Genomic DNA, 25,017 nt, shown 5'->3' with positions numbered 1-25,017 from the left:
CTGGACAAGGGGGGACTGGACAGTGCCCCCATTGAAAAACAGACCCAGGGGTAATCGAATTACCCCTACAAGTACTTCCACAATATGATGGTTTGGACTGGTTCTGTTCACAATTTAAGACTAGTAAAGTCAATGGTGTCTTTACATGCCCTGGGAGACAGTAGTCAGTCCCAGGGTATGGAATCTATGTTTGGGGGTCACTATGACACCCCTGTGTTACTGCACTGAGGATGATGTGTAACACACTTACCAAAAACACATGAAGCCCTATGGAGTAAAAGACCCCATAGCCCATAAAACACATTACAAAGTCAAAGGACATTCTCAAATCATGCCCAAGAGTGGGAGAAAAAGAGTCTCACTCTTAGCAGGAGAAAAAATTAAACCCCAAAAATCCAGCAAAGCTGCTGGGGGACTCACTAGGTTTGGGAAATTAGCCTTTACAGAGAATTCTCCCTAACACTGACACAGAAAGCTACCAAACAAAGAAAACTCTTCACGCCCTACAAAGTAAGTTTATTAATATAGCATGTATAGCTCTCTAATTTTAATAACATACTTTCACTATATATTAGCCAAAAGTATTCTTTCCTGCTCAACAATATTGTATTTCAATCTTAATCATTCTATAGCAGATTTCACACTCTTTGTAATCCTATCTCGACATTGATCTTTATTTTATGCATCACCGATTCCTTACTGCCTAACAATACAACCATTTCTCATGAACATCTATACCACAATTTCATTTCTTTATTCTTCCATACCCATATACACCTAAAGTCCACAATTCCAACCAAACAACTTTCACACTCATTGCCTTCCAAAATACTAAAACACATTACAAACATACACACTCTTCTTCACCCCTTTTCAATTGCACCCACAAAGCCCTCGCACCTATACACTAAATGACACCATTACAGCAACCACTGTTTTCCTCAACACATCATTCTAGTCCTACTTATTAAATCAAACCACCACTCTCTTACTCAATAACAGCAGTACGGCTCAACACATTCTACTATCAATAGTTTATTACCCATTCTCCATCATATGAATATACTTATTACATATAACACCACCTGACTTCAATGTCATATTTACCCAAGCTCATCACACCTATACAGCTTCTTACTCTTACAACCTTCCCAACCACACCTATCATCCCGCTACACAATCGCACAGCACTGTTTCCATCTCTACATTAACAACTAAACACCCATCATTTGTATACAATAATACATGCATAAACATTCCACAACTTTGAAACACACACTTTATTTTTCCCAACAGACACAGCAGAATGCCTAGAAAAAAAAGAAAATATAGAGCAGATAAAAATAAGAACAAGCCATATAGTCATCTGCCTCTAAAACACTTTATAGAAAACATTTGTAGAGAGGCAGATGTGCATGTCATCTATAGTGCCCACCCCCTCACCTCTGTCATATTATAAGAACAAGAAAGCACTGTATGTGACACCTGGTATCATCCCAATACCTCATCGAAGATATGAAAGACATTACGCACTTAGACAACTGTATTGATTGTACCCTCACACTATTGGTAGTTTTATTCTTCTTAATACATTTCTTTTTATTTTTATTTCTTTACTTTTTGGAAGAGGGGCCATACTTTCTTTCCTGCTAGCTGGTTCAGTTCTGTTGAGTGACTGTATTAGCTGTTTTGTTTGAACATTTGCCACAAACTCTGCTAGAGGTGGATGACTATTTTGCACGCTTTTAGTTTTATCTGCTGTATTTTTTTCGTTGTTTTCTACAGAGTTGCTTTTTGTTAGGTATTCTGTTCTGTCTGTTGGAGAAAATGTTCTGTCTGTTGGAGAAAAAAGGTTTGAAAGTTGTTCAATGTATTTGCGTGCATTGTGAATGAGTGTGTGAATATCAGGGCAGGCATAAATAGAGGGCTGTGTGATTGTGCAATGGGCGGTTACTTCTGGTTGGGAATGTTGTAATAGCAGCTGTGTGTGTAGATGTGTGAGGGGCTTGGCTCAGTGCATATGGCAGTGTAATGTGCATGAATAAGTAAGGACATTATGAGGTTTTCATGATACTAGTGGGTGTTACGATACTGTGTTCAGCTGAGAATAGAAAGAGTGTACCTGCTAAGGTGCAATGACTAAGAGTGAAGTAAATTCTGTTGGTTTGGATAGAATTTTATAGGCTATTATATGGTTAAACTGCAATGTATGAGTAACAGAAAGAATACTACTACACTACTGCACTTACTTTGTAGGATGTGAAGAGTAGTTGTCTTCTGGTTCTTATCTTCTAGGGGAGACGTTGATGTCTGTCAGGAGGCTGTTCACCACTGCAATTGGGAAAGAAGTAAATTAGTGGGTATGTGTGGTGTAATGGCAAACTAAGTGTAGTCCAAGAAGATTATGTACTGTGGGAGGAGGAGTTAGTAACATTGCACATGATTTTGAGTATGGTTGTAACACTGCTGTTGCTGCAGACGGGTTGCCACCATATTCCTAAAAAATTTTGGCAGCTACCTTCTCAGAGTCACTAGGACATTACAGGTCATGTTGGCCTGGAAAGTGAGGGGATGGAAAATGTTAGTTTCTATTTGTGTGCAGTTGCATCACACTGTATGGGAATGGGGGCATGGGAGCACCAGCAGCATTTGTATTGGGGCCAGTGGTTCTATAATAAGTATGCTCTATGGAGCTGAAGTTTTGAAAGTGTTAGAGTTGTTGTTGCACTCTTTGTATTAGAAAGTGGAGTACTGCAAGCCTAGTATGCCGAAAGAAATGGAGACGCCAAGAAGCATGTACAGATTAGAAAGGAGAATGTTAGTGTGTGTAATTTTATTAACTTTTCTCACACATGTATGCTTGGTATGTGAGTGCTACTGCAATATGTTTGAGAAATGGTTTCCATTTTCTGTCATTCATTTATTAAAAATTAGACACAGCACTGCTGTAAATGTACACATGCATTTACTAGGTTTCCTTCAAATGGTGCTGCAATGAATAGTTTTAAATGCATTGAAGTTTGTAATTTTTCAATTCATGTACATGGCATGCTTCAGTAAAATACATCCAGTTTTCGTTTGCAGTGTGCATTGTGGGAGATTTAGTGCAGCTTTGTTAGTGCGAGAAGTGGTTTTAAATGTGACAGAATGAAAGAAGAAAATAATAGTTTGCACATTAGAATGGGTGATATGGGCAAGCATGCATGTTGTGGTATATATTGAAGTTATTTTGCATAGGATCTGGCACTTAAACATGCTGTGGAAATGTTCCCAATGTGTGAGTGCTGCTAAAATTGAAATATGTGTTTTGAAACTGTCATGAAAGTGCTCATTAAAAGAAAACTTTCTAAGCAAACAGCATCGTAAGTAACTGCCAGTGGATGTCAGGAGATGGGACAGATGAGAGTATGATTATTGAGTAGGTTATGCAGGGTAAGTGGCAGGAACCCTGTTCCTATGCATTTGTAAAAGAGTTGGAAATGTACTTTACAAAATATATGCATACCTGTTGTTTGTGTTAATTGCTTGCCCATGTGGATGAATCTGGAAGTAGAAATCTTGGACAGTTGTACAGTAGTTTTTGACGCAGGAGCTTGGGAGCAACAGGAGACCTGTACTATGGGTGTTGAACAGTGATGACAGAGTTAGATGTAGAGTTCTTGGATGTATTTGGTGGATGAGTCTGTGACTGCTTAACAGTAGCCAATGAGGAAGTATTGCAAATAGTGAAGTGGAAAAGGAAGAAGGGCTGCCCTGTGTTATGGGGTACATGGACACCACAGTAGTCCACGGATAGGGCGTGCCACATCCAGTCTTCTCAGCATGCCTGGCATGGAAATGAGACTGTGAGGATTACCCAATCAGCTATTCGGGTTGTGCTTTAAAGGAAGAGAGGGTAATATGTGTGTTCATTGCTGTGTGTAGTGAAGATGGTTGTGGTTGCAGAGATGGAGAGACTCAGTCTACCTCATCACGAGTTTGGCAGTAACCCTTAAATGTGGTGGTAATGCTGTTACCCCCGCATTTAAGGGTCCACCAAATCACAGGTTTGGCAGGATTTACCCCTAGCTCTGAGCTGGGGGCAAATCCGTGGCGGTTTTGCCGATTTTCAGCGCTATTACTGTTGCGCTAATACCGCCGGCAGTAGTAGCACCATAAATTCCCCATTGGGCCCAATGGGGAATGGGGAATAACCAAATGGGCCCAATGGGGAACGGGGACTTACTGTTCCTCCAAACCCGTGATCCGGTGCTAATAGCGTAGGGGGTTGCGGTAATGTTAAAATCCCCAGCGGTAATACCACCAGGGATACTGCCCAACTCATGATGAGGCCCACTGGTGGGAGATTGTTTTCTGACTGATCTGCACAGCTATGCAGAGATAAGTGGCATTTCTGCCACCCTTGGATTTGAGGGAGTGGCGGGTTTGTAGTGTGGTGTGCCTGGCCGCAATTTGCAAAATGTGCTTGCATTTTGTTGAGAAATGGCTACTTTCAATACTCCAGATGTTCTTGTGGTGTACTGTGGAGGACTGCATTTGGGGTGCATCAGTGCAGTAAGTTTTGCAGAGTGCACTGAACGACTTGCTAAAGGCGCTGCTTTTTCCATGTGCAAAGGTGCTGTTTTCACACATACCACCTAGAGCACTATGGAACTGCCCCAATGTCTTCTGTCCTCAGCAAGATGCAGGGAGGTATCTTCTTTTTTGTGTAGTGTTGGGATGTTCTCTTTTGAGAATGATAACATTAATTCTGAGAGTGTGAATTTTTTCACTGCAGCTGGCATTTATTTGTCAAACATTGAGAATGCCATTTTTCTTTACAATGTAAGGACACAAAAAAATTGAAAGAAAAGGTGTTTGTTTACAAGCACCTTAAAAAAATAAAAATGGCTGACACATGTGATGTCATCAGTGATGTCATCTTTGATGTCGTGGGTGTAAGTTTTAGCAGTGCATGGGGGTTGTGCGAGTTATGTTTGCTTAACTTACCATAACTGGTGAATTTCCAGGGTTTTTCGATTTTACTTGTAACAATAATATCCCTTTAACAAAGGTTTTCTACTGAATTTGATGGGTTTTTATTAGTGCAACTTAACCATAACGTCCCTTTAACAAAGTTTTTTAACTTAATATATATATATATATATATATGGTCTCGGTCGAGCTTTTCCGAGCCTGGCGACTTCCCACTGGAACAAACTACCTTTCAGCCTTAGACTGGAAAGCAACATCCAACTCTTTAGGAAGCAATTGAAGACCTTTCTCTTCAAATAATTAGGCAACTACTACACCTCATCATGTTGCCATCTTTCTGCTCCTCCTCTCTCTACTCTCTTTTTGTGTCGTCCCGTTAATCTTCGTCCTTGTGTCTTTTTTCGCGCCCTGATGCTTGTGAGCTTCGGCGCGTTACAAATAAATAAAATAAATAAATAAATAAATATATATATATTTAAATATGGTTTTTAAAAATGTGGTTTTGAAGCCGTGGCTGTCAAAATACATGCATGGCTAAATGCAGCAACAACTGGGGGGTCTACCCCCCGCTCCCACTTGTGATAATTGCGGCTATAATTGCGGCTACAGTATGTGTTTTTATTGTCTATTTAAATAACTGAAAAGTTGGCACTGAAATTAACCGTTTTGGGGGATAAGTAAAAATGAGGTAGGAAATGGGAAGGGAAAAACACTAGGATTTATACATATAACAAGATGAAATATTTGTTTCACGTTTTGTTGTACATTTTTTGAGTTTTATTCTAACAAATGGCGTAAACAAAAATTGACACTTAAAAATATAGCTAGCGTTGGCAATTAGCTGTATGTTCCAAAGCCTTGCCCAAAGCATCTAGGGTGCCACCTCCCACCTCAATCGTACTGTAACAGGTTTTGCACATCATGATAAAATTAGAAAGATTAGGTGCAGGCAGGATGGACTGAGGTTGGTTGTTACTTGGTGGATTGTAGTTGGTAATCGAATTGGACGTCCGTGGCACAGGTGACTGTAATGTTTGTGCGAAATGCCAGCTAGAACAACCTGGCATCGTAGCACAGCCATTTTGGACACTAATCTCCCATCACGGTAATAAAGCCTGCGTCTCCGCCGGCCTCAGAAAAATAACAAGCATTTCAGTAGCAAACGCAGAGCAAGGTCACATAGCCACATAAATACTATTGCTGAGTGGACTTAATGTGGAGAATACTTATTGTATTGTCCACTGAGGGACGAATATGGGGAGAGAGTCGGAGCGTCCTGCAGGTGCATGATAAGGCATTCTGGGAATGAATGCGAGGAGGGGGGCGCTGTGTCTTTCAACTTCTGACTGGTTTTTCCCAGACTCTGTCCCTTCAACTTGAGATCTACTCTTTGGCCAAGGGCAACATAACCTAGAAGGGCGGGGATATGCCCCCATAATACAGAGGGCTTTGTGTGGCAAAGTTAGTTAGAATTTGGAACCACGGGGGATGCAGTCTGACTGAGAGGGAGGACGCTCCGCCTCAGACCCCATTAGCACGAGTGATCTCTTCACCTACCTGCTGAGGGACTAAGCAGTGTTGTAGTCGCCAAGATGAAGACGTCTTCTACATCTTTACTAACGGTGCAACATTTATATATTTATTTCTATATATCTAAGTGTATGTCTGTTTATGTATGCCAAGTTCATATATACATATATTGTGTGAATAAAGGGCATTTAATGATCCATTTTGTTGTATTATAATGATTATTTTTTAATGTGTGATTTCTTGCTGAGTCCAATAACTTGTTTTGCCAGGAGGCCGGGGATACGTAAGTGTAAGTGTTCTCTTCACATGGCACAGCAAAAGCAAAACAATGACAAACACTGCTGTGCTGATCTTGTTCCGTGTGCTTTACCCTTATGTTTCACATGAGCCGCCTATAGGATTCATCTACTTCATCCCAATGAACACGCACAAGATGTTGAATTAATGTGGATGTCCCCAAGCTTTGCAATGGTTTGTGTTAAGGTCCCCTGTGCAAAACCTTACCACAGAAATTACACAGGACCTCCTCGATCTCCTTTTTGCTGTGTTGGTCCTTTAGGCCGAAATATTGCCAACTGTTAGCTATGTTTTTTTGTGCACATTGCTTCTTTAGTGGCGGTAAAGCTGAAGCCACCCACACCACCCCATCATCACTGCTGGTCATAGTCATATTGAAATGCAGGACTGTGGGGGAAAATGAAAACTGTCAAAAATAACTCTTCATATTCAAAAATGATTTTGTTTTAAATAGAACAAGCTAAAATAACAAACTACAAAGCACAAAACATAGGACAAGGGTACAGGAACATGAAAGCTAAAAAAGGAATGGCTAAATCAAGGTACTGCTTTTAAACGTTCCTGAAGGCTCACAAGGAGGTGGATGCAGCATTTACTAAGCTTAAATCCTCGTCCCCTCTTGATCCCATCCCTCTCCGTCTTATTAAGGACATTCTTTCTCCATTAATTCACTTACTGACTGAAGCGGTTAGCACCTTCTTCTCTACGGGAGTGATTCCTGCCTCTCTGATGCTGGCCACTGTTATCCTGCTTCTAAAGAAACCTTTGCTTGATGCATTGCTCCCATCTTATTTTCGTCCTATTTTTCTTCTCCCTTTTCCTATGAAACTTCTCAAATCTTTAGTCTGCCCCCCACTCACTACTTTCCTTGAGGAATCTTCTTTTTTTCACTCTTCTCAGTCTGGTGTCCGTCAAGGGCATGGGACCGAGAGTGTTCCGGTCTCGGTCATGCATGACCTGGCGTGGACCCATGACAGGGGCAGCATCAGTGCTCTGATTTTGCTGGACCTTTCTTCCACCTTTGACACCATTTATCATGGAGTCCTGCTAGGCCGCCGGGCTGGGGCCGGCCTCTCAGGCACCGTCCTGGCCTGATTCTCGTATTTTCTCTCTAACTGTAGCCAAATTCTTTCTCTTCCTCCTTTCTTTTCCACGGCTAGAGTTCTCACATGTGGTGTCCCTCAAGGGTCTGCCATCTCCCCGGTCATATTGAACACCTACGTTCAACCTCTGACCAAATTGAAATTCTCCCACAGCTTCCTCTGCTACTCTTATGCTGACAACACACAAATCCTGGTTCTCCTGGACCTTTCTTCTCCTGAGTCAGCGGCCATATTTTGTGCCTGTCTGGAGGCTGTGGGGGAATGGATGCATAACAACTGGTGAGTGACAAGACAGAGGTGCTGGCGGTGGGCCCCCTCTGCATCTTGCCTCTGGATGGCGAGTTATGGCTGGCCTCTTTGGGGACTTTTCCCCAGCCGGTCTCTATGCTTAAGGACTCAGGGGTGAAAGCCAAGATGGCTTTGGGCGAATGGAGTTCTTAATATGTATCCAACAATACAATACAATACAATGAAGTTCACCCACCAAGAGACCAAAAGCAATGACAGAAAACATTTTTTAAAAGTGTTTGGGAGAGGGGTGTAACCGCGATTACACAATATAGCCAACTGAAATGTGTTTTCCGCATGCACGAAGCGCAAAGATGTGTTTTCACCTAAATGATTGACCAATCACATCGCCCAATCAGAAGTCGAGCCTTCACATGGCAGTATCAGCGTATTGGGAAGTATTGGGAAGGCCTAATCACTTCAAAAGCTATGTTGACGCAGCTACATGGTTTCGTGTCGGTTTTAAACAGCCAATTGGATTATGGGCTGCGTAGCCACATCAGTGAACAATCCAGTGACAAGCTGCGATGTATTAAAACAGTTACGCTTATGCCATTTGACGAAAGCTGCATGTGCGAAATGAGCCAATAGGAAGTCGACCTCCTTTAACATAGCTATGCATCTTCGCGCCTGATGTGCCAGCCAATTATATAATGTGCTGCGGCTCTGCACTTACAGGTGACTCCTATTAACATGAACAAATGATCCAATCACACTTTGCCATGTATTAACTCTTGTACACCCATGCCGTTGGACAAAATCAGCACATATCGAAATAATATGTTTCTTTTTATTTGAATTCCCTTTGTTACATGTTTCATCCTTATGTGTTTTCCTCCCCTGTTCCTCCCTCTTTTTTCTTCCCCCAAAGTTACAAAAATAGATGAAATTGAACACAAACTGAAAAAATATATTACACTATCTATTGTAATTAATTTTATGCAGTTTGAGTGCGGAAAATCCCCCAATATGTTTGTTTGTAACCACAGTTACAATGTTATCAGCGGAGCCATTTAGCCATGGATACAACCACTCCAGTTGCTGCTCGCCTTGGCAGCAGAAGCATAACCCTGCAACATTGGCTGGTCCTGTAGCCGCAGCTAAAAATAATTGTATTAAGAAAATATACAAATCTGTGTCTATACGAATGTGCATTGCACATATTTATCATATATATCAAATATTTTACTCAATAATCTTATATCTGTTGTCTTCTTCAATATTACTAACTCTGAAATAGAATGACATGTATTTAATTAAAAACAAGAATATTCATTTTTTTTCATAATGGTACTAAGTGAATACTGAATGTATTCCCAGTGCACAACCAATAAGAGGTTGTATTCATTCACCATATAATAGAGGGAGAAATGTCTTATTGGAGAGAAAAGAAACCTCTATCCAGTTCATTAAAATATGTAACAATAAATATACATACATATACACATTATACACTATCAGCAATTATATCTATATAACATTTGGAATACAATTGTAAACAATTTTATAAAATCACATTGTATCCAGAAAACAGCCTTAATAAATAAGACTTTCAAAAAGAAAGGGTTGCTACAGTGTAGTATAGGAAATAAAATGCAGTATGATTACCTCAACTATACTAACGATTTAGGTAACTACGAACTTGGTTTTGCATCAGCAAATTCTAAAAATATTTTCCCACAATCTCAATACTATGCCCCTACAAAGGCATTTGACTACAATGAAAATATGTTAAAATACTATTTAATATCAAATTATGACAAATTCACAGATTCATTTCTATAATCTTAATCAGGAAACCAAGACATATTCCCTAACTATTTCTTCAGTTTTACAAATAAATAATTGAAGACATGCCAACAGTGTAACATTATTTTGAGTACAAATCTTTTTAAAGTATAATCTACCACCCATCTCGTAATGAGGCCCTTTGATTCTAACAGCATTAAGTAAGCATTCTTTGAACCCTTTGGCATTCTACCTTAATGTGTGACAATAGAGTCATTACAACAAGCCAATCTACTTATGTACGCACACATGTTGTCAAATGTCCACAGTAAATGTATGCCCCCTCATGAAAAATAATTGTGCACATCTTAAAGGTTTTCTTACTAATAGAAACTTGACTATTTACACTTTACACTTACAATTAATTACTAACATGTTAATACTCTTACCATCTACACTGTATCTTTGAAAAATAATCAATACCCACTTATTGAAAACTAGATTTTGCAGTGTTGATTGTAAATTACAACCACAGTCACTGCATTGCATGTCATGGAATGCGTTAGTTAGATGATCAGAAACATTTACTCTTTTCTGATCAGGGATAGGAACATTTACAAATCTTTCGGAAAGATCCTGAGTACAGTAATCTCTCTTACATTGTGGACACATATGATTCCACTCGTAACTAATTTCTACATACCAATCTACACTTAAACTTTCCTGCACTAATAAATCAAAGACAGTCATTAAACATTCTTGACTATCTTCCTGTGTATTTTGAGAAAATAGTTGATTTCCACTTGTAACAACTACAAGATATTTAAAGATATTTAAAGAAATGAAAGTTCCATACATAGCTGCTTCTCTGCGTGGAAGCTACTTCTTGCATCATTTGAAACAACATTCACAAAGATGCATTAAAATAGCATTCACCTCCTTTTTCATTACTAAATATGCAATGAGAGTATGTTATAGTTGTACAACTCTCCAACTCTGTTGTTTTTAAGTCTTAAGAGGAATAATTTTATTTAAATGTAGTTTCACTGACTTCTTATGTTTCCTGGCTAAGAGGTTAGCAGGTACAGGTATAAGGTTAAGGTGAGGAGCATACAGTACACGAAACCTATTATATTCTTCAATGCAAGAAATGTCATCTTTCACTTTTCTTTCATCAAAGTTTTTAAAAATAAACCTTCTATATTTTTCACACATGACAAAGCTACATATCCCAATCCTTCTTTAAACACTGTATGACCAATGCCAATATATGCTGCTTCTAAAGTCTACCCTTGTAATTTATTAATAGTTATTGCATATGCATAGCACAATGGAAACTGAGCTCTTTTCAAATAGGTATCCTTAAAAAGAATGAAACGTGCAGAGGTCTGAGAAATCAAATGAGTTTCTGCTACACAATCAAACTTTACTTCAACATGCTCAATAATAGTACTGTGAGGAAAAGTCTGAAATGTGATCACTCTTTCCATCGCTCCATTGACTAGAAAAATTCCTACATTCAAGTTCCTCTTTAACTTTACTTGTGCATTAATGCACAGTTAAACTGCTTCTAGACCTGCTGTTTTAGAAATTAAATTCTCTAGGTGACCTAATCGAGCTTTTGCTTTCTTATCCAACTCTAATGGCCTAACATGACCATCTAAAACATCACACGATTTTATCTCCACAATATTTTGCTTCTCTGACAGTAGCATTGTAGAGTTAAACGTGTTACACTCTGCAAGTGTGCAAATCAAAGCAACACACAAAATGTTAATTTCCTTAAGAGTCAAACTACTAGAAATTCAAACTAGGAATAATTTTCCTGGAAACAGAAAAAGACTGCTAATATCATGGCTGGTTTGAAAACTGTGTCCTATCAGAGAAAGTTGGCTGTTTTGGTTACTGCCTTTTTGTGAGAAACTAAATATTGACATGGACCTATGATGTTTGAGAGATTTCACTAATGGTTTGGATTGCGGGGAATGCATTTGTTACAAGTTTTTCCAAAATTGTTACATCTGAGAAGTGCAGGTCAGCCAGACGTCATACTAATTCTTTGTGGACCCAATTATTTGGGGAATGTATGAGGTGTGTCCCTTACTTTAATGATCAAACAAGACATGGGAAAACTATTTCCTCACACCATCTTTATCTTTTCTAATTTTACTCAGATGCAAAAATGGAGATGGACCACCAGATTTAATAACAAAAAATTGAGAATTCCCACAGAAATGTTAATAAAGTAGTTTCAGCATTCAGGAGAGACCACAAACAATTAAGGATTTCGAACAACAACATCCAGTTCTACATGGCCAATTTCTATAGACATGTTGGAGTATACCTACCCAATGAAGGAAATACAGTGTTCTCTCATAACATCAAAACAGTATTCCAAATGTGCTAAAACACTAAACTCAGTGTACCCCAAAACAGTCCTCTTAAGGACTACTTATTACAAATAAATACACAAATACAATAAAATAATAACCAAAAACATTTTATTATACATGCTGCTATTGTTCATTGACTTTAATTATAACCACGGTTACAAATTGTTTTTTTTGTTTTTTAAAACACCTTTATTTATCTTGCACAGATAGATATGTTACAGTACTTTCAATTACATTGTCCTGTGTCGTAGGTATAAATCAGTTCATCATCATATTATTACATAGTTACAATTCACGTCTCGTTTTGTTCTTCTTTTCTCAGCCTTTTATCTGACAAGTATTGTCTGAACCAGACCCAAATATCTTTCGGACGGTTTGTCATTGCTAAGAGTGTGGTGTATGTCTCTTCATTATCGTTAGCCCAGGTCATGTCTCTTACCCAGTCCTCCAAGACCAGAGGTTCCTTGTTCTTCCATCGCATTAGTATAACATGTTTGGTCAGTAATAGACTCAAATTAAGAAATTTGCAATGGGTGGGGTTCATTACAATGCCCAATATACATGATTCCGGGTCCCACTGCATTGGGTGATCAGACATTACATTCAGCTCATCACAGACATCGGCCCGGTACCCCACGAGGTTTGTACGTGACCATATCAGATGAGAAATGCCCGCTTTCTCACTTCCACATCTGGGACATGTCCCTATTGCCGTGTAATATATGCTTTTTAGTCGTGCAGTGGTGAAGTGAATTCTGGTGAGTATTTTGTAATGAATTAGTCATATCTGGAATTAAAAGATATGCTCTTTGTCAATCCGCATAAACACGACCAGTGTGTGTCCGTGAGGGTGGTCTCTAGGTCTCGTTCCCATTCCCTTTTAGTATTCGGGGCTTGAGATGCTCTGTGTGACAGTGAGAGCTTGTATAGCGTGGAGGTGGATTTCTTCGCAGCACTCGGGGTGAGCACATATCCCAGGTTTTAATGCATTGGGGGCTCTTCGGGGAAGACCTCCCACATTTTGGCCATTGCTGAGCGCAGTCTAATGTATTGTAGCCTTTGGAGTGTACTATTCCCTACCGTGGGCTTTATTTCATCCCAGCTAATGAAATGCTTGTCTACAAATACGTCCCCCATTAGATGAATGCCTCCCTCTCTCCAATGTTTGGACAGTGCCACTTCTTGAGTCGGGGGAAGGTAAGCTGCATCCCATAATGGATTGCAGAGATGATACAGTACTGTGCCTTTCAGGTCTCCTGCTAGTCTATCCCACGCTCTACTTGTCACTAGTATTGGGTTCATGGTATTATCGTGTATTCGCTTCCTTGCGGCTAGTTTGTTTAAAAGCTCTGTGGGACCTTCCTTGTGTGGTACATTAGTAGCAAGTGGATCCCCGGTTACCTCCTCTGCCCAGGATGTAGCGTAATAAGCTTGCGTCATGAGGTAGTAACGTTCAAAATATGGGGCACCCAAACTTCCCTTCTCATATAGTTCTGTGAGAGGCTTCCAGCTCAGCCTCGCTGTCCTTTCCATATGAAGGCCGAACATGCTCCCCGTATTTTAGTGAGGAAGGATCTTCCCGGCCACACTGGTATTGTGCTGAATAGATGAAACAGCTTTGGGAGTATGATCATTTTGACCAATGCTAGACATCCCATTAGTGAGATCGGAAGATACCTCCAACGGGTGAGTTTGGCGCAAAGAGCCTCCGCAAGTTTCCTGTAATTAAGTGTTCGGGTCAGTTGAGTAGTCTGTGCTAATAAATTCTTAGTTAAAGGGGGGGGTCACTTCAGGTTTTACAATACGATAGAACTTAAAATATCAATACAGTACAACACTGCTCATGTAGTTATGTGAGGTAGCTAAAGATAAAGAAAGCAGAGAATAATACATGACAATAACTAGGTACCGAAACATTGAATAGACACAAGATATAATAGCATGTGTGACAATACACAGACTAAAATACAGTGTATGGGGCATCTAGAACTAGAGCAGGGTGCTCCTTTTTGTATTCATTTTTTTAAACTATTTTCTTCTGTTTTTCTCCACATTCTCACATGTATGAAAGTATGAAAACACACAGCCAAAATAGACAAGACTCCCACATAACTACTGTGTCACTGACCATGGCCTTTGGCCGTAGCCAGTGATTTAACACACCCCCAACATCACTATACCAATAAAAATAACTTTCAAAAAGAAATAAAACACTGACACCCAAAAATATGTAGCCGCAGCCACAGAACTACTCTTAACTGCAGGTACCCATAGTCCTTCATGGCCTCGAATCGAGCCGAAGATATTGGCAAACCAGCCCCCCAAAAAATGCTTTCCTGGCCCCCCGGGCCTTCGCCAAGTAACCCCCTCATCTGTGCCAGCTCCCCTCACTCCCCAGTTGGCCTCCTCACCTCCCCTGCCCTCATCCTTTCCCCCACACCACACACTGTTTCTGTGACACAGTTTGATTTGAGTGTCGGCTATTCGAGGCTATAGCCAAGGCTACAGAAAGCTTTGTGTTGCAAACTCAGTCCATAGACCCCATCCACCTCTCAAATGTCACTTGGTGCCCTCTAGCCCCCCCCTCCCCACACCTCTAGCCGGATGGCATTTGCATGTTTTTTGACTTTCAAATAGCTTTTTTCCTGTGTTTAATTTGTCCATATCCTCGCTATAGCCGCAGAGATCTCTTGCATCGAGTGAAAAACAAGATGCTGATCTTTTCATTTCTAAAAACCCACAGTTTTGGGTAACTCCCCAAGATATAGCTATCTATTTTTGGGAAGGGGCACCGCATTCTCTGTCAAATAACTACTGCACGGAATAACCCCAAACCATGCATGGATCACGAGTCAACGCTCTGTGCCCAAGTTTCTTCAGACCTGGTCCATATCCGTCCAGTGGTTTGCTGTGTGCGCTTTGTCTAAAATGTACCTTGTTTGTCTATGGGAAAATGAGTGGGAAGTAGGCTTCACTTTTGGAAAAAATACATTTTGGGACGCGTAATAACTTTTTTATTTTTAATGAATCTTTACGAAACTTTGCAGCCTTTTTCGGAGAGGGCGCTAGCAGGTTTTTATTAATTTTTGAAATTTCGGCCAAAACCATTACTCGAATCAAAAGTTATTAACAATAGAATTTTGAGATGTTCCTGTGGGAGTCCAAATCACCTTAACTATAGGGCGGCTATCGCCACACTATAATATACATCTTATCAATTGTTAAAACATATGAAAAGATAGTTGGCCTAAATTGCCAGCCAACAATGCATATTTAAAAAAAGACGTGTATCAATCTCAGCTGTTACGGCTTAAACATAACTATAGAAATCCCAAGGTTATTCATTGCTTGTAGTTTTTCGTGTCATGTGGGCCATATTCTGAAAAGCAGGCACTCACAATACTTCCACTGCGCTTAATGCACATTCCAGGAGACTTTTCTTTTATCACACACAACACACGCACACAAACATTATCCAGGACTATTTAATGTTTGTAAAGAGCTTTAACGCTGATGGACACGTGCCCTCAGTGAGTCATACTGTATCTGCAGCGAGCCCTAAACAATGCTCTCTCCAAAGGAAGAGTAACTGTGGATGAAACTAAGCATGTACATTGCATTGCTCAGTCTCCTTGTACGCACAACAACTACCATGTTTTTAATAGTTAATACTTGCCTTCACATGTAAGGTTAACCTGGAAATAATGCTGATCCATTGCTGTGAAAAGGGGGGAGGAGGATGAAGCGCCTCAAGACAAAAGAAAGCACCGACATCCAATACCGCTAAATGCGCCATTGGAAACAAAACTAAATATTAAGCAGGATGGAATTCTGAACAAATATGTTTAATGGATAGCACACAGTGCTAAACTAAGCTCTCTGTCCTCAATAGTAACCGCTCATGACGCCCGTAATCCATTATCCAGTCTAGCTTCCCCCATTTTCACGTCAGCCACAAGTTTCGAAAATACTGCTCCTTCGCCAGATGATAAAACAGGATATATTCTATTACACCGTTATAGTGGTTATTCATAGTGCACATGTTATCACTATATTATGTCCCTCACTAAGCGGGCTCCTTTGCGACTGTACCAGATAGTTCCATCGAAATAGGTATTAAGTGGGATTAGTGAGAGTTTCAGTTCTCTTCCAGGACTAATAAGTATGTTGCATAGAGGGCACCCGGTGTACCCCAGTGATGCAGAGGGTGCTTATGGCAGGTTAATCCATTGCATTCTTCCTCTGTCCACTCTCTTCTGTTTATTTGAGGCTGGCCTTTGCCCTTCCCAAGCATGTGCATGGAGACTGGGGGTAACTGATGACAGGTACTGGCAAAGGTATGGCAGCTTCTCCATCTGCAGTGCTTTCCTTCACCAGCCGGTTCGTGCCATCATGCATGGGATGTCAAGGTTCCAATCTGGTCCAAGTGTTTTCATGAACAATGTACATGTCTTGTACTAAACATAGTGGGCCCGGTTCATGGAATATTATGCCCAGTTCAAAGTGAATTTGCACTGCTGAAAAGTGACTTTGCATTGCCGACACAAACCCTGATTCATGGAACCGTGCAGAGTGTATATTTGCAGGGCAAAGTCAGCGCATAGTCATTTTTGCAGTACAAAATGAATTTGCCGAAACTTTGCACGGCAGAAACACACTTTGCACAGTTCCATGAATCAGGGCTTGTGTCAGCAGTGCAAAGTCACTTTTCAGCAGTGCAAATTCACTTTGAACCGGGCAAATATTCCATGAATCGGGCCCAGTGAGTTTACACATGCAATTTCTTCTTTTAAATGATTTCCATTAAACTGGCTCTGGCCACAGTAGCAGCCATATTCACTATTTTGATTAAGGCACAAGTAAGCAGCACCACAGTATTGCCCCTGAGATAGCTGCCTTGAGCTCCCTCACATGCACAGGCTCCAATCCCTAACAGGGTCCTTCCCAATCTTTGGTGGCGTGGTGGACGGGTCACAGATAGACTGAGATGATCCCGGCTTTCCCAAGGTGCACATCACCCTGCATTGCAGGGACTTGGCCTTCTTCCGCATGCATGTAGGTGGTACACCAGCACATCTCTCAACTGGTCACAGTTGTAATGCTGGCAAGATAACTTAGCAAGGTAACTACTGTTCATGACATCAGTCCACGACCTATAGTCACAGGTTTGAACGCTGGCGCCTGGTGAGATTTTTAATTAGAGGCATGTAAATGTTTCTGACGAATATGTGGGGGTGACCGAGCATAGCATGGGATGCTGAATCAACCAAGAGTAGTTTGGGGGTTCTCCCCACTGAATGCTTCGTCTTAAAAAATGGGTTAAAATTGTGCATTTTGCAGCATTGGGTAAAAGGCCATACAGTTTGCAATCAGTTATGCACATTAATACATGAAATGATAGCTGCAAGTCCCCAAGAATGCGCAGTAGAATTTTCCAATGCATTCACCACACCGCAACAACACATAAGCCACATCAACAGCACACGAGGACTGACATCGCTCCGATACTCGCACCAAAGCTCAGCGCACGGTGTATATCGAGATGAAGCTGCCAACAGAACACCACTCTTCTCACTATCCTACTCCCTCTTCACCCTACTAACCCACCCCGCCTTCTCGTTTGCAGAGCCACCAGAGTGCCTGGGGTGACGGTGCGCAGTATAAATACCTTTAACATTTAACATTTTCATGCTGCCTTTACTCACAATATAAACCAGGATAAAAAACATTTTCAAGCTGGCTGTGCCCATCTGTGTCCATTACAACTGCTGCAATGCATGGCAATATTCCCATAATGCCAATAATGCTAAGAAAACATGGGCATGCATGCTACCAATATATGACTGTATCCCCGTGTAAGAACATACTCCTGTTGGCTTTTCTGATCCCATGTAACAGTAAGAATACTTGTCCCCACTCATGTTGGCTGATCAGAAAATGCTGATCCTGGAGCTGTGTGGGAGACAACCGTATCTCCCTGCTTCACCACATTAACAAGAATAAAGCCCCAAAAAGGCTAACATTGCACAGAGGATCCACTGATAGGATCCTATACTGAGCCTCAAGGAAGACAAAAACTTTTTCAAATAAGCTGATTTAACAATAACAAAGGGTGAATACCCACATCAAATCATAAGCGTTTTCTCTCCTGATGAACCATGGTATAAACCATGGGGAAACACGTGTTGAGAGGGATGTTACTATAAAATGTATGGAACACAATCTATGTGTAAGACCGACCTTGATCTGTGTGAATAACAGAATACTGTATGGAATACAATACCAAGAATCTGTATAACACAAGGAATAAACCTAATTTATCAAATTAACCAAGATTGCAAGTGAAAATTCTTTTCTCCTCTAAAGAACTGTGAGCGCACAATTGGCACTAAACCGATAAAAAAACAAATCTAAGGGCCTCATTACACGGAATGCGGTAAGGGTTTACCGGTACTGGTAAGGGCACCGGTACCGGTAAACCCTTACCACCTTACTACAAGGTCCCTTTGCGGGACCCGACCTCAACGGCTGGTTTCACCAGCCGTTAAGGAACGGGCCCGCAAAGGGACCTTGGTCCTAATTACGGTACCGCAATTTACGGTACCGTAATTAGCTCCTTCCCCATTCCCATTGAGCCCTATGGGGGCAAAAATGGGAATGGGGAAGTGCCTTGGTGAATGGGGAATTTCCACCCCCGCTCACCTTGGAGTAGGGTGGTAATTCCGCCATCCACCAAGGCAGACATGGTAAAATACCAGCAGCAACCATGGCGCTAATAGCGCCATGGTTACCGCATACCGTGTAATGAGGCCCTAAGTATTGCTGCAGTCACAATATAAGTACCAACAGTGCTGTTCACAGCAATAAACCAAAACACCCAAAAAAGGAATCACCCAAGGGAACTAATACAAGAGTGACTGCAAAACAGGGTAAGAGCATTGAATCCTCAGAACGCTGAGCAAGGGCATGGTGAATGGACGCAGCTTAAATAGACTTGCAAACAAGAAGACCCCTGTGAGCAAAGACTTGCTTGATTATGCTGGCTTCTGGGAAACCTAGACCCAGCTTCCTAATATATCTCACCAAATAGACCCACATACTCCTCCAAGGACCCCAGAGAACCATAGAAGTGGGGATCAATATCAGGAAGGGCCAGGGCAGTACTGGACACATGATAGACCTGATTGGGGGAATGTTTGCAGACATGACAGCACCCCCCAAAAAACCACCCCCTAGTTGGGGTTCGTCTGCATGGTAGTTATGGAACTGTGCAAATAAGCAATCAACACAGACTCCATTTGCTGGTTCCCATGTCTGATCTTCTGGGCCATATCCCTTTCCATCTATAAGGCAATAAACCCTCTGTCTGACCTTTTTGGCCTATAGTATGTCTTTGACTTCATCTTCTGTGATTGGCTGACTGAGCGTAGCTCAGCTGAGTGAATGGGGAGATTTTTCTTTAACGAAGGAACCCTCACTCACCTCCTTGCAAAAAGCTGAAACTCAAAACTGAAGCAAGAAGCAGAAGTCTCAAGAAGTTTATATCCTGGAATCCAGCTGGAGGAAGAATTTCTGCTGCTTCAACTCTTCAAGAAATCCAAAGGCTGATTTGCTTATTTAAGGACTGAACCAGAGAAGACCTGGATAGGTGACCTCTTCCTGTAGCTATGAGGGGACATCGTGCAACTGCTGCTCTTCACCTGAAGTATCCTGGAAGCCAATCATGTGTGCCTGACGTCCAGACAAGGGATATTCATGGGTCCAGAAGAGTAGTGCCTGGACATCTTGACCCCAAGGTGTCCATCTGTGTTGCCCAGGGTCTTGAGGAGTATTTGTGACCACTAGGAGGCAATTTTCTGTGTATCGCCCAGAAGAGGGGCTAAACTGGCATAGTGCTGCCCGATGCCAAAAGCTGTCAAAGTTCCAAGTAACTAAAGAAATCTTCAAGTGGCACTGCACCAATAACATCTGTCCACATTTCAATGCTGGAGAAGATCCAGGGTCAGTACCAAGAGAGGAGTGCTAGCGGGTGGGTTTCCAGCCACCAAACCACAAAGAAAGTGTGCAGAGGGTCCAGATATGATGAAGCTCTGCAGTCTAGTAGAGTGCTTGATTTCAAGCCACCATAAGTACCCTGTCACCTATGCTGCAGCTACAGCACTGAAGAACCGAAAGGAGTCAAACCGTGAAATGCCGAACCCCCACACCTACTACTGCCACTGCATGCATCACCACCAAAAGTCATTGACAACCACCAAAAGACTTATCTTCTTCAATCAAGCATTTTTGAGGTGTTCAGCAAGTTCCATCTTCATGGAACATCCACAACCGGTGTAGCAACCCCACAATGGTGAACACTGTATCTGATCTGCGTTGCAGCCTTTCCGACACTGCTTGGTTTCCTTCTCCTGCTTGACACTGGCATCCCAGCAAATCCCTCTTCCAAGGTGGGGTGCATCTTTGAGGAGCATCATCGAGTGAAACAGAGAAACCGTGGAACTTCGCTTTCCAAATCACCCATGGTACTGTGATGAGGAAGAGCATCTTCCATCTTCAGGATTCATCCAGGGGTTCCCAATTAGTCTTGGATCCTGTTCTCCTGTGACTTCCCATGTACTTTGTGGCTACTTGGATCTGTAGAACCAAAAGCAGACTATAAATGAACATATTTGGAATGTGCTGTAATATACAACATAAAGTACACCTTAACATTTCCTTACAGGTTGCCCTGGTGGAGGGATCCTCATAGAGTATTGCATTTTTGAGGCAAATAAATCATTCTGCCTATGTTCTAAGTATTACCTGCGTTTCTACATTATTGTTCATGAGGTTAACCCTTGCCTAACAACTTACATTCTTTTTAATAAGACTTGTCAGCAGTTGGTGCATTATAACTAAAGTTAGAGGTAACAATGGTACCACATTGAACTGTATTTATTAGGTTACCTTCCCTGATTAGATTTCTATACAAAGTGAGTCATAATTATGTATGTATTTATTTATTTATTTATTTGTTGCATTTGTTATACGCCCAAACCCTGGGGTATCACGGCATAGGTTACAGTAAGCTTAGATCTCTGGTTACAGTGAGAAAATTGTTACATAGGCATACAGGTATATTACAATTTAGAAATGAACATAAAGCGTTACACACTAGAGCACTGATGGTATCCAGTCTTTGCATCGAAATAGTTAGCATCGAATTACTATCCATCAAAAAAAAACATATTCATTGAATGAATTTCAATGGATTTTTAGTGTTAGGGTTAGGGTTGGGGTTAGGGTTAGGGTTGGAGAGGTGCCTATGGTGGTTGGGGGCGTTGGGGGGGAACCCCCCCAATAAAGTTAGGGTTAGGGTTACAGTGTTACAGTTAGGGTTAGGGTTGAGGTTAGGGTTAGGGTTGGTGGGTGCCCTTGGGGGTTGGGGGGATTGGGGGGCGAAACTGGTCAGTGCTGAAATACTTTAAAGATTTCAGCATTGGGCAGCTCCCTCTAACGTTATAACGTTAGGCATGTTTCATCGAATTTCCATGCAAAAAATGTTAAGTGTTTATGTAACTAAACCCTACTCGATGGAATGGTTTTGATGCATAAACACCTTGCAGTTTATGTATAGGAATTTGATGAATCATTTTTCGATGCAAAGAATTCGATGCAAACACCATAAACCAGCTCTGATGACAGTCAATATACAGTCCACATACTATTGCAATTACTCCCAGCGTGAATGTAAAATATTTATTTGTATATACCTGCCTGCCCTTTTATCCTTTAATAAAAGAACTGTGCTATCACCTGACATAGTGTGTGGACATTCCATTGCGGGGAGCTTGGGGATTCCCTTTATCTAAGAATCAGCCTGCATCACCTCCCTTGAGGCCCAGCCTTGGTTTCTCGTCCATAGCTACCATTAGAGAACCTTGGCTGGGGTGCTCTGTGCCTCTACCTCAACCATATAGCGGGCAGAAGTACAGATACGCCCCATCTTGTCTTTACATCAGCCTTGAGGCGTGTAATGATGGATGTAATCGTAGTGTTGGAGGTAGGTCCACCTTTACAGCATTTCTGCCTTTTTAGGCAATGATAAAGCAAGGCCCTACATACCAATGGTGGAATTTCCGGGGACCCTTCAGGTGAAGATGCTTTGTGGCTATCCATACTTGATCTGCTTCTTGTTAGTCCGGAGCTGGTCTACGTGCCCCACATGCTTTTTTCTTGTAAGTCAGTTTGGAATGATGTAAATTCTATTTAGCTACATCTCGTGTCTGCCTGATTTTAGTGTGATGATGCTGGAGTGTGGATTGGCACTTCATAAGCAGTTGCAGTGGGATTCGACCCATATAACAGGAATCCTGTGGATGCGTGTGGTGCATTATATGTAAACTCAGCTGCTTGGAGGACAACTGCTCTTTCATTTTCTACCTGTGCCAGGGTACAGCTTAAATATTGTTCTAAGACCTGATTGACCTTTTCGGTCTGTTGTCTGTTTGGGCATGGTAACTGCTTGAGAGCCACGAGTGTATTTGAGCTGATATCGTGAATGCTTTGCAGAAATATGATAGAAACTGGCTTCCACTATCTGAAATAATAAGGATGGGTGACCCATGCAGTTTAACTTCTTGCTCTGTGAGTATAGTTAAATGTTCTGGTGCTGAGGGAACCTCCTTTAAGGGAATAAAGTGTCTCATTTTGGTCACGCGGTCTACCACTACTAGCAATCTGAAGGCCATGCATTCCATGGTGAATGTGGTATCAGCAGGGGCTGGAGGAGATCTTGTGGTTTTGTTCATGGAGTCTTATGTTGGGAACAGGTTCTACACATTTTCACATACAGGTCTAAATCCTTTCACATTGTGGGCTGGAGGGTTTACTTTACACCAGGGTGACCAGCTAGTAGCTAGTTATTATATGATTTTAGGATCTGTTCTTTGAGTCATTTTGTTGGTAAATACCATATGTTTCCTTGGTACCCAGTTTTGGCCGATGTCTGGGGATAGGCTGTCTCTGATTTCTGCGCTGAATGCCATAGTCAGGTCTGACACATGTATATATATTTTTTTTATTTACATTTTATTATTCTTGGTGTATGACGTTACATCAACCATATAACACTCATAACATTCCTAACCTACCTAACGAAGACCTCTCCCAGTATTATGCCGATACACGTTTCAAGTCAGAAAAATTCGATAACCTCATTGTATGTTGTCCGGAAACTATTACAGGATAAGAGCTCTCACTAGGGCCATCGACAAGTACTGGTTCGAGACAACAGAATTCGGTTCAGGCATGCACGCATACATTTCATTGTCTTCATGCTCTACCTTCATAAGTTCTAAAGCAAAGGTTGGGGGGAGAGAAAAAAAGAACGAAAAGAGATAATAGAGGGAAAAACAACGAGAGACAAGAGAGAGGAGCGAGAGAAAGAGAGAGAAGAGAGAGAGGAGAAGTTCTGGGAAGCAGCGAGAGTATACTGGAGAGAGGGTCTACCCTATCAGAATACATTCAGTAGAAGTGACATGACGGAATGGGCAGGGTGCACATGAATACATTAGATTCACAAGCACAATTCTGGTAGTCCAGGTATTCTCCCACTGTATTGGCCGCAGCTGCATTGTTTATAAGTGAAAACATGCACTTCACCACGGCCTGTAAGTCCCAAGGATATCGACTGGGTTGAGCCTGTTAAATACCACTAAGAACAAACAAATCTTCTAACGATGTCCATGGACCAGTGTATGTTGGCGTCTTCTTGTACATATACACCATGGCCACCTGATTCCACCAAGCTGTTGCTGAGAGTTTGGAGAGGTCTTTCTAGTTCCACATTATTCCCCTCAATGCAATTGCCAACATTGTGTTAAAACAGAGTCCTCTGAATGCAGTTGCTGATGAACTACGTGCTTGTACTCGAGGACGTCATTTGGGGGCCTCCCTTGCTACCCTCTTTGAACCCCTTGCTGCCCCTAAAAACAAAGAAAATAAAGAAAAAACCTTTTAATTGAAGCTCCTAGGCTGTGGCCAGTGCCATGTGGCTCTTTGTTTCTGGGGTGGCTGGCTGGATTTTTTGTTTGTTTGTTTGTTTGTTTTATTTAGTATAGCGCTCCAGACCCAGGGGTAAATGGGCGCTTAAGGATAGGTTACATAATTACAGTAAATAATCAGTTATACAATTGTGGCGTTAAGCTGCCAAATATAGAGTATACAGGCAGGCAGTAGGAGCATTTCAAGGTATGTACAATATATACAGTTGGTGCAGGTCTAAGACAATCATCTATTCAAGGTATGTACAGTAAACGCAAGTGGGACTGAGCTTAATTTATCTGGGGATTTCCTTCTCTAGAAGCCAGCTAATGACTGATCTTCTGAACAGTTGGAAGGATTTGGTCAATTTAATACTCAGTGGCAAGGTGTTCCAGAGTTGAGGGGCAAGGACACTAAAGCTTGAGCCCCCCGCTCTTTTGGCGGAGAATCTGGGCACGGTGAGGCAGAGAGTATTGGATGATCTGGTGAGTCTTGTGTTAGGCTTGAGGGAGAATTTGTTGGTGAGGTACTGGGGGGCAAGGTGATTTAGGGCTTTATAGGTGAGGCAGAGGGTTTTCAAGTCGATTTTTTGTTGGATAGATAACCATTTACAAGCTAGTCTTATGTGTGAGATGTGCTCTCTCCTGGGAATGTTTAGAGCTGCTCTCAGCGCATTATTC

Source organism: Ambystoma mexicanum, chromosome 7p, assembly GCF_040938575.1.
Source record: "Ambystoma mexicanum isolate Mex_15411 chromosome 7p, UKY_AmexF1_1, whole genome shotgun sequence".
Taxonomy (NCBI): domain Eukaryota; kingdom Metazoa; phylum Chordata; class Amphibia; order Caudata; family Ambystomatidae; genus Ambystoma; species Ambystoma mexicanum.
Note: the sequence above shows the minus strand (reverse complement) of the source record.